Source organism: Procambarus clarkii, chromosome 8, assembly GCF_040958095.1.
Source record: "Procambarus clarkii isolate CNS0578487 chromosome 8, FALCON_Pclarkii_2.0, whole genome shotgun sequence".
Classification (NCBI taxonomy): Eukaryota; Metazoa; Arthropoda; class Malacostraca; order Decapoda; family Cambaridae; genus Procambarus; species Procambarus clarkii.
Window position 1 is genome coordinate 43,211,925 of NC_091157.1, and position 11,458 is coordinate 43,223,382.

The following is an 11,458-nucleotide window of genomic DNA, read 5'->3' on the forward strand; positions in this document are numbered from 1 at the left end:
GTGCTCGATCTACTACTAACTCCCTGTCTGCTGTTCCTCGGTATGAGAATACCCACACTTTCTCGCCTCCAAATATACTGTACAGGAATACCTACATTTGATCGCCTCCAAATATACTGTATGAGAATATTTACACTTGCTTGCGTTCAAGTATACTGTATGAGAAGACCTATACTTGCTCGCCACCAAGTATACTGTATGGGAATAACTACACTTGCTCGCCTACAGGTATACTGTATGAGAATACCTGCTTTTGCTCGCCTCTAAGTATACTGTGTGACAAGACCTATATTTTCTCGCCTCAAACTATGTTGTATGAGAATACCTACACTTGGTCGCTAGCAGGTACACTGTGAAAGAATACCTACACATGCTCGCCTCCATATAAACTGAAGGAGAAGACCTACACGTGTTCAACTTCAAGAATACAGAATGGGAAGCAATGCACCTGTTCGCCGGCAAGTATACTGAAGGCGAGTAAGGCCACCACGTACTTGAGGCTCAGTGGACGAGAACACTATTGTGTTTTGTGTATATTAATAGGTGTAATCTGTTTGACATTGTGCAATTTGCAAATTAAACCATTGTGAACTAAATTATCTCTGCCACCACGAGAATTATATCTCACTCCATCTGAAATCTTAGAAAACTTTGCCAAATAAACCTGATTGCGAGTGTGAGTTATTATAGAGAGTTTAGTTTCTGCCTGACTTCCTGCATGTGTAGCTGACGACCTGCCTGTGTGCCTGACGACCTGCCTGTGTGCCTGACGACCTGCCTGTGTGCCTGACGACCTGCCTGTGTGCCTGACGACCTGCCTGTGTGCCTGACGACCTGTGTGTGTTGAATGTTTCCTAGTGTGACAGGTTGGAGGAGGATCTCCAAAATTGGTCAACGATGGTGCTCGCCCATATATGTACTCACCTAGTTGTGCTTGCGGGGGTTGAGCTCTGGCTCTTTGGTCCCGCCTCTCAATCGTCAATCAACAGGTGTACAGGTTCCAGAGCCTATTGGGCTCTATCATATCTACACTTGAAACTGTGTATGGAGTCAGCCTCCACCACATCACTTCCTAATGCATTCCATTTGTCAACCACTCTGACACTAAAAAAGTTCTTTCTAATATCTCTGTGGCTCATTTGGGCACTCAGTTTCCACCTGTGTCCCCTAGTGCGTGTGCCCCTTGTGTTAAATAACCTGTCTTTATCAACCCTGTCGATTCCCTTGAGAATCTTGAATGTGGTGATCATGTCCCCCCTAACTCTTCTGTCTTCCAACGAAGTGAGGTTCAATTCCCGTAGTCTCTCCTCGTAGCTCATAACTCTCAGCTCGGGTACTAGTCTGGTGGCAAACCTTTGAACCTTTTCCAGTTTAGTCTTATGCTTGACTAGATATGGACTCCATGCTGGAGCCGCATACTCCAGGATTGGTCTGACATATGTGGTATATAATGTTCTGAAAGATTCCTTACACAAGTTTCTAAAGGCCGTTCTTATGTTAGCCAACCTGGCATATGCTGCTGATGTTATCCTCTTGATACGAGCTTCAGGGGACAGGTCTGGCGTGATATCAACCCCCAGGTCTTTCTCTCTCTCTGACTCTTGAAGTATTTCATCTCCCAAGTGATACCTTGTATCTGGTCTCTTGCTTCCTACCCCTATCTTCATTACATTACATTTGCTTGGGTTAAACTCTAACATCCATTTGTTCGACCATTCCTTCAGCTTGTCCAGGTTTTCTTGAACTCTCAAGCTGTCCTCTTCTGTCTTAATCCTTCTCATAATTTTGGCGTCGTCAGCAAACATTGAGAGGAATGAGTCTATACCCTCTGGGAGATCATTTACGTATATCAGAAACAGGATAGGTCCAAGCACAGAGCCCTGTGGGACTCCACTGGTGACTTCACGCCATTCTGAGGTCTCACCCCTCACTATAACTCTCTGCTTCCTATTGCTTAGGTATTCCCTTATCCACTGGAGCGCCCTACCAGTTACTCCTGCCTGTTTCTCCAGCTTATGCATCAACCTTTTATGGGGTACTGTGTCAAAGGCTTTCCGACAGTCCAAAAAAATGCAGTCCGCCCATCCTTTTCTTTCTTGCTTAATCTTTGTCACCTGATCATAGAATTCTATCAAGCCTGTAAGGCAAGATTTACCCTCCCTGAACCCATGTTGATGGGTTGTCACGAAGTCTCTTCTCTCCAGATGTGTTACTAGGTTTTTTCTCACAATCTTCTCCATAACCTTGCATGGTATACAAGTTATGGACACTGGCCTGTAGTTCAGTGCCTCTTGTCTGTTACCCTTTTTAAATATTGGTACTACGTTAGCAGTCTTCCATAATTCTGGTAGGTCTCCCGTTTCCAGTGACCTACTATACACTATGGAGAGTGGCAAGCAAAGTGCTCCTGCACACTCTTTCAATACCCATGGTGAGATTACATCCGGCCCAACAGCTTTTCTCACATCCAGCTCCAATAGGTGCTTCTTGACCTCATCTCTTGTAATTTCGAACCTTTCCAAGGTCACCTGGTTTGCTGCCACCTCTCCTAGCGCCGTGACTTCTCCCTGTTCTATTGTAAAGACCTCCTGGAACCTTTTGTTGAGTTCTTCACACACCTCTTTGTCAATCTCTGTGTACCTGTCCTCGCCCACCCTAAGTTTCATCACCTGTTCCTTCACTGTTGTCTTCCTCCTGATGTGACTGTGTAGTAGCTTTGGTTCGATCTTGGCTTTATTAGCTATATCATTTTCATATCTTTTCTCAGCTGCTCTTCTCACACTAACATACTCCTTCCTGGTTCTCTGGTATCTCTCTCTACTTTCTGGTGTTCTGTTATTACGGAAGTTCCTCAATGCCCTTTTGTTCAGCTCCTTTGCTTTCATACATTCCCTATTAAACCACGGATTCTTCCTTTGCTTCTCTGTTTTTTCCTGTTGGGCTGGGACAAACCTGCTTACAGCCTTCTGACATTTTTGGGTGACATAGTCCATCATGTCGTGTACGGACTTGGTTCCGAGTTCTGTGTCCCAATGTATATCCCATAGGAATTTATTCATCTCCTCATAGTTTCCCTTTCGGTACGCCAGCCCTTTGTTTCCCAGTTCTTTTTTGGGGGTGATAATTCCTAACTCAACCAGGTACTCAAAGCTCAATACACTATGATCACTCATTCCCAAGGGGGCTTCCAGCTTAAATTCCCTTATATCCGACTCATTTAGGGTAAATATCAGATCAAGCAAGGCTGGTTCAACCCCTCCTCTCGTTCTTGTCGGCCCCTTGACGTGTTGACTTAGAAAGTTTCTTGTTGCCACATCCAGCAGCTTAGCTCTCCATGTGTCTGGGCCTCCATGTGGGTCTCTGTTCCCCAATCTATCTTTCCATGGTTGAAGTCTCCCATTGTTAGTAGCCTGGATACATTCCTGCTAGCCACAGAAGCTGCTCTCTCTATTATATTGATGGTGGCCAAGTTGTTTTTATCATATTGTTTGATAGAAACAAACAAGTTGTTTCCCCCCCTGTCCCCCCTCTAGGGGGAGGGGGGACTGGGGGGGAAAGGTGGGAGGGGGGACATGATGGGAATGGGGAAGGGATGACAGGGTAAGAATGGGGTGGGGGGGGGAGGGAAGGTTGGGTGGGGGCAGGTAGGGTGAGGGGAAGGGATTGTTTCTATGCAGAGGGGGGTGGTGGGATTGCCCTCCCCTCTGGTGTTGCTGGGATGCTGGTTTTGGGTTCGCCTCTTGTCTCTAGGACTGTTGTGTTGGGGGCTGTGATTTCCTGGTTTGCTTCTCCCTCCCTGCGCTTCCTCCTTGCCTCTGCTGCCCTGGCTCTCTCCTCCTTCGTCCTGTCCCTCTGCAGGAATACTTTCTTGTATCCCTCCACATGCTGCAGTCGACTCTTCCTTTCGAGAATATCCTCCTTCGTGGTTTTGTTTGTAAACACCACCTTTACAAGTCGGTTTCTGTCCTTGTTGTACCAGCCCAACCTGAAAACCTTCTCAATGTTTCGTTCAGCCCCTTCCATCTGTAACCCCTTCAGTAGCCCCTGTACTGCCTCTCTATCCTTGCTATTCCATTCTTGCCTGTTGGATCCTTCCTGTTCTTTGATGCCTACAACTACCACTGATCTTTTTCTCTCCAGCAGCTGAGTGGTGCACCTTGCTGCTTCCTGTGATGTAGCTGTTTGCATGGCTACCTCCCTCACTGTGTCCATAGCTTCTGAGCTCTTTTTCAGTATGTCTGTAAATGTTTCAGGTACAGAGGCATTTCCTTCCAATGTACCATTCCCACCCCCCTTTGGATGATAATCTGATGCTCGCTCTCTTTATTTTTTTCTGTGAGGGATTTGATCTCCTCCCTTGCTTATGTCAGCTCACTTTGCAGGTTGTTAATTGTAATCCTCATTTCCTGCATCTCCTTCCTGAATTCCTCCAGAACTTGGGTTAACATGTCCCTCGTTTGATCAATTTGGCTGTTCCCTGTGTCCCTGATGCGTCCACCTGCCATTTTGCCCTTGTCAAGAGAGAGAGAGCAAGAATAGTCCTAGTGTGAGTGGGTGTAGTGGGGGGGGGGAGTGTTTTGGGAGAGTGGGAGTGGTGAGGGCGGAGGGGGGAGTGTGTTGGGAGAGTGAGATGGGGGGTTAAGAGGTGGGTGAGGTGTAGTCTTCAGATTATGGTGGGTGGGGGGGGGGATTAGAGGCTTATCTGGGTTCCCAGTGAGCTCACAGTTGCTGTCCCTGTTACCTGTCTACCACGATTGTATTATTACGATTGTATTATTGAATGGAATGCAATAGTGTCTATATGATATTATAAAAACCTTGTACACTGTTGTCAGTGTACAAGGTGTCTCATGAGAGACACCAGCCAGCCCCCCACAAGCACTCTAGGTGAATACACGGCGTGTCGTCGGTAATCCTGTGAGGTCTTCAGGTCTCCACGTGGGTCCCAGCTGATGCAACTGATTCTGCCTCAAGAAGTCGATCTTCACTAGCTATCTTCTCTAAATTCACTAAGGTAATTCACTATGAGATGTGATCAATGTGTTGCATAACAATGCCACTGTTCAATTTACACTGTCCCGATTCTCACTGCACAGTACACCCGCTCCCTTGACCCTATTGTTCCCTCGGTTAATGCGGACCGCTGACCCCCCGCGTCTGCTCACGATCAAAGCTGACCCAAGACTCCTCTCCTAGATGTACTCATCTAGTTGTACTCACCATGTACTCATCTAGATGTACTAATCTAGATGAACTCATCTATATATACTCATGTAGATATATATATTCATTTAGATGTACAAAGCAAGAAGTTCTCACGGACATGTGTTTGCAGCCACCTTCACTTGCTGGCTGACAGCCACCTTCCCTGTCCCCCAGTGCTCCCGACCATTTCCCCCCTCACCCGTCTCCTCGGCCTCCCAACTCCACCGTCCCCTCGTCCTTCCCACCATGCCCCACTCCCCTGTCCATTTGTCCTCCCCACCATTTTAAATTCCCCCATCCCCTCGTCCACACCATCCCAAACTCCCCCGTTCCCTCGTCCTTCCCCACTATTACCCCCTCCCTTGTCCACTTGTCCTCCCCACCATCTTCCGTCCTCTCGACATCCCCACCATTCCCCACTCCCTCATCCGATGCCTTCCCAAATGGTCTGATGTTCCCATCAGAAAATTGGGAACATCAAGTGATCTGATGTTCCCATCACTGAAATATAAGAAAAACAGTTAAAAAATTAATGAAAATATGAAAAAATATAGAAAAAAATATACTCACGAAATGAACGGTATGGTAAACAACACAGTTCAATTCCAACGCAAGTCAAACAAAATAATTAAATCAAAATGAAAATAAATAAAAAATCGATGAAAATTCAATATATCAGTGCAATCAGAAACATTGAAATGTAATCGTATCATATGTAGAATAGCATGTGTGTTGCCATTATGTGCAACAGATGGCACTGTTTTTCAAAAACGCATGTTCTTACCTGTTACAGGGGAGGCATCTATATAGTAGGTATATAAAATGTCGCGCCTATACGAATGCAACGTTGTGTCAAAATTTCAGAGCAATTGGTGAAGAACTTTTGGAGATTACAGCGTATGTTGCTCTTACGTTCAACAGATGGCGCTGTTTTTTCAAAAAAATCATATATTTTTCCTGTCACATATAGGGCATGTATATATAGTAGATATATATAAAGATGCGCCTATTCCAAGGCAATGTTGTGTCAAAATTTTAAAGCAATCGGTAAAGAGGTTTCGAAGATTTCCCCTCAAATGAAAAACACAGTTTTTCAGAAAAAGCATGTTTTTTTTCATTACAGACGTGATATCTATATAATATGTATATATAAACTTGCGCGGATGCGAATAGAACGTTATGTGAAAATTTCAAAGCAATCGGTGAAGAAGTTTCGGAGATTAGCGATTTTGAACAAACGAACATTTCCATTTTTATATATATAGATTATAATAGGAATATAAAATATTGACTTTGATATGTTAGTATAGATTAGGTTAAGATAGGCTACGTTAGATTAGGCAGGGTAGGTTAGGTTCGGTCATATCTACTTTAGTTTTAACTCAAATTAAAAAAATGAACTCATAGTGTTAAGATCACAGCACATCCTCTCCTGCCGATAGCTTGCAGGTGACTGACCAGCTGGCAGCCTGGGGAGGGAAGGCCACCCTGGAAGTGGAGAATGGACCCGCCCGGGTGTGGGGGAGTCCTCACGGCAGGCAGGAGTCAGAGGAATGTCGAGTGGAGACATTTATTATGTAGTTTATTTTCATTATATGTTTACAGAGGAACATTTTTATTCGCGTGTCGATGGGTTGCAGGTTTGTCTGGATAAGAAGTTGCTGTGAACTTCGAGACAAAATAGGAGGGGTAGTAGATGAGACTCCAAGGTTGTGGAAGGTACTGAGCTCTGTGGAGGAGCAGCCATACATGTGAAGAGCAGGACCTCAAACTGTGTGAAGAGCAGTGAAGTCTCACATGAATCTGTGGAATCAATGGTGGAGTATCACTGGAGTCCATGGGAAACTTCATGGTGCAGCAACCTGGAAGAGCTGTAGAGGATCCTGGTAGATGAACCTAGAAGAACCTGATGATGTCAGGGTAGTGAACTCCCAGATGTGGGAAGGAAGTTCTTATTAACTACATGTAGGGGAGTTGGTTGAGTGTTTGGTTGTCATTAGCGTGCACAACGCAGTGAAAGGTGGGTGATTGATTATCATTTCTATGCCAAGGATTATTATACTGAAGTTTATTGAATTACAACTGTAGGCTGGATTACCTACACACACACACAAATATATATATATATATATATATATATATATATATATATATATATATATATATATATATATATATATATATATATATATATATATATATATATATATATATATATATATATATATGTCGTACCTAGTAGCCAGAACGCACATCTCGGCCTACTATGCAAGGCCCGATTTGCCTAATAAGCCAAGTTTTCCTGAATTAATATAATTTCTCTAATTTTTTCTTATGAAATGATAAAGCTACCCATTTCATTATCTATGAGGTCAATTTTTTTTATTGGAGTTATAATTAACGAAGATATATGACCGAACCTAAACAACCCTACCTAACCTAACCTAACCTATCTTTATTGGTTAGGTTAGGTTAGGTAGCCGAAAAAGTTAGGTTAGGTTAGGTTAGGTAGGTTAGGTAGTCGAAAAACAATTAATTCATGAAAACTTGGTTTATTAAGCAAATCGGGCCTTACATAGTAGGCCGAGAAGTGCGTTCTGGCTACTAGGTACGACATATATATATATATAGACGATTTACCATAAAACGAAGAAAACGGCCAGCCTACTCATGAGAAACTCTCCAGACACAAAGTAGAACATTTTAAAAGAGACCAATGTCGTATATGCCTTCAAATGCCCACTTGGGGACTGTAAGCCTCAAAGAATTCAGTATATCGGCAAGACAACAACATCTCTTTCCAGGCGATTAACGATGCATAAGCAACAGGGCTCCATTAAGGAACATATAATCTCTTCCCACAACCAGACCATCACCAGAGAAGTCTTAACAAAAAACACTGAAATCATCGATAGATACAGCGAAAGCAGGCGGCTTGATATATGCGAGGCACTACACATGAAGAAGTCGACACCAGCAATCAACAGCCAATTAATGCACAACTATATTCTACCCACTTCAAGACTCCGCACCAATATAGAAGCATCAAGAAATATGGGCCAATAGGCCCTTTGCAGTTACTTCCATTCTTCTCTTTAACTTACAAAATATTATACCCATTGTTTCATGTTCTGTCTTGTGTTGAAAGTTTGTTTTCACCTCATCCAAAACTGTTGTAACATATCACCTCACCCAAATGCAGGTATAAAATCAAAGCTGTTTAAACTCTGTTTAGTGTTTGCAAGTTATAATTGTGTGTGTGTAAACTAAAGTCTTTGAAAATGTAATAAGTTATTACGAAACGCGTTTCAAGTGTCGCGTCAGACTAGAAATAAAAATGAATTTTGGAGAATTGATTTTTCAATTAATATCAACAGTGAAAAGAAATATAAGAAATATTGATAAAATTCGTGTTAGAATTATTATTCTTACTATTTCGGTCATATATATTATATATATATATATATATATATATATATATATATATATATATATATATATATATATATATATATATATATATATATATATATATATATATGTATATATATATACATATATATATATATATATATATATATATATATATATATATATATATAAATATATATAAATATATATATATATATATATATATATATATATTTATATGTATATATATATATATATATATATATATATATATATATATATATATATATATGTATATATATATATATATATATATATATATATATATATATATATATATATATATATATATATAATATATATATATATATATCAGGCTCAATCTCAAGAGAGATTGAGCCTGCTCTTCCCTACAACATTTACGTCATTCAAGTACAAGATACTATATTGAAGATACGTCCACCAGTATCGCCAAACGTTTTGCCCAGGAAGCAAAGCGTACCTTGCACCACCAGACACACCGGCTCCGGCCCGCCGTCAAACCAGCAAACTACTCATTCTCCGCCTGCCTGTTCCTGATTGGCTGGTGTGTCGCCGCACCTGCACTCACGCCACTACCTGAGTCGACGTCTGGGCCAGTAGCACGCCATACTCCTCAGAATACCTCTGTGCTCCTTGGAGTTGACATCTCTCTATAGTAGACAAAGCTCTGGCTGTCGTGTACTAAGGGAGGTGGCAGCTTGAAGCCAGTATTCTCAGCACCTGATTTGATTTATATTACTATCACTATTACTTGCACTTTATTGTCTTAGAGTAAATTTTTACTGCCATTAATTATTCATGTTGTTTTGTTTGTTGACTTGTTTTGAATTTTACGTAATTCAAGAGATTGTCTTTATTCATATCTTGTTTTCTAGAGTAATTAAAATTTCATTGTTTATACTTTGTGTTTTCTGTGTCTTCCCATTACCTTACCACAGACAAAAGGGCAAACGATCTTCTTTTTTTTCTGTAATGTGACAAGGCCCTGCCCCCAGCTATTGAAACAGCCGAACACCAACGCTTTACCGTCACATTACATGGGGGGGCCTGTCCACGGAGCTTCACTCAGGTACTGGTACCAGATCGTAAATTTGTGGTAAGCGTACTTGGCTTTGGTAAAGTAGCTTTTCACTATTTTCAATATTCAATTTTATTTTCATATGGTGCTGTGTGTATTGTGCATTCCGAGAGTAGCATATGATGAAGGTGAGACAACTTTGGATTACGTGGTGACTGTAGGCCTCAGTCATTCTCTTCATTGGTCATCTCTCCCTCCGTGTTATTACTCGTGTTTACCATCTTTTGTCCCTAGGATATTTCTCATATTTTCGGCAGATCATCATATTGGTACCCGGGTACTGTGGTCTGTCCCCGGGTCAAGAGCACCTAATCTTCTGCAATCCGACGGTAGGAGGATAAAGAGGGCCATAGTTCCTCTCGCACGAACTTTAGTTGCTGAATTGGGACCTCGGCAGCAGTTCTCGTCACCAGTTGCCACCTCGCACCCCTACACGTCGGTCAGAGATGATGATACATACATTGGTAGGGAATTAGCCTTCTTTTTTAGAGCACAAAAGTTCGCTAATTCTGTAAGTATCATATTAATTTCAGTGGGAAAAACTTGCTTATGTCCTATAGAGACTCGGCAAGGTATGCCTACATTCTTGGACTACCTAATTCACTTTTGAGGCAATTAACTGTTTCATTTGTTTTAGAAACTCAGTTTCGCTTACTTAGTAGGATTTTCTTGCCCTTATCCTCTTACATGAGTACCGGGAACAAGATTTCCTGCGATCTTGATTTATTAATCATTTATCATCTTGAAATTAACATTAATTGTTAACGATTCCACAGGATAGGTACCAGTTGCCACGTTGTCCTGTTTCTGACATTCACCATATCACAACAGTATATTCGTTGTGCATTTATTTGCTAATTTCACCATGTTTCGTCTCTAAGCTTTCCGTGCAGATCCAGCAGGTGAAATAGGGACCTTAAGTCGTGCCAAGAGGACTGAATTTCAAACTCTTGCACATGAGTATCAACTAGAAGTTCCCTACCAAGCCAACAAAAATGAACTACATAACCTGTTACTGGATCATCTCTTAGAGGAAGGTAAGATTAACTCTGAAACTCACGAAACTTACTTTATTGCAGATAAACCTGATTTGGCAACTCTGAAACTCAAACTAGAAATTGCCAAGATCGAACGAGAACAGCAAAAAGAAGCCCTCGAGCAACAAAGGGAAGCAGCTGCCATACGAAAGGAAGAAAAAGAACGAGAAGCTGCCCTGGCAAAAGAAGATCTACAAATGAAGAAAGAACAGGAACGTGAAATCGCCCTCCAGGAACGTGAGATTGCAATACTCCGTGAACGTGAACGAATACAGCTTGAAACAAAACAACGCCACCTGGAGATGCAACGCGAGCATGACAAACAACAAACTGCTATGGCTATGGAATGTCGTCAACGAGAATACACGTTGGAAACTACACACCTCGCTCAACGCCAGCAAGCTACTGCCAGTCTTCCTGTCAGTTTCAATATCTCACATGCAAGTAAGTTAATGCCACCATTCGTAGAGACAGAAGTTGATGTATTTTTCACCACCTTTGAGACCCTTGCTAATCAACTTAGTTGGCCTGCCGACCAATGGTCTACCCTTCTCAGAGTACGTCTCACAGGTAGAGCTGCAGTCACACTCAGTACTTTGGCGTCTGAGAATGACTACCAGACTCTGAAACAAGCAGTGTTGGACGCCTACCTTCTCTCCACCGAAAGTTATCGAAGGAAATTCCG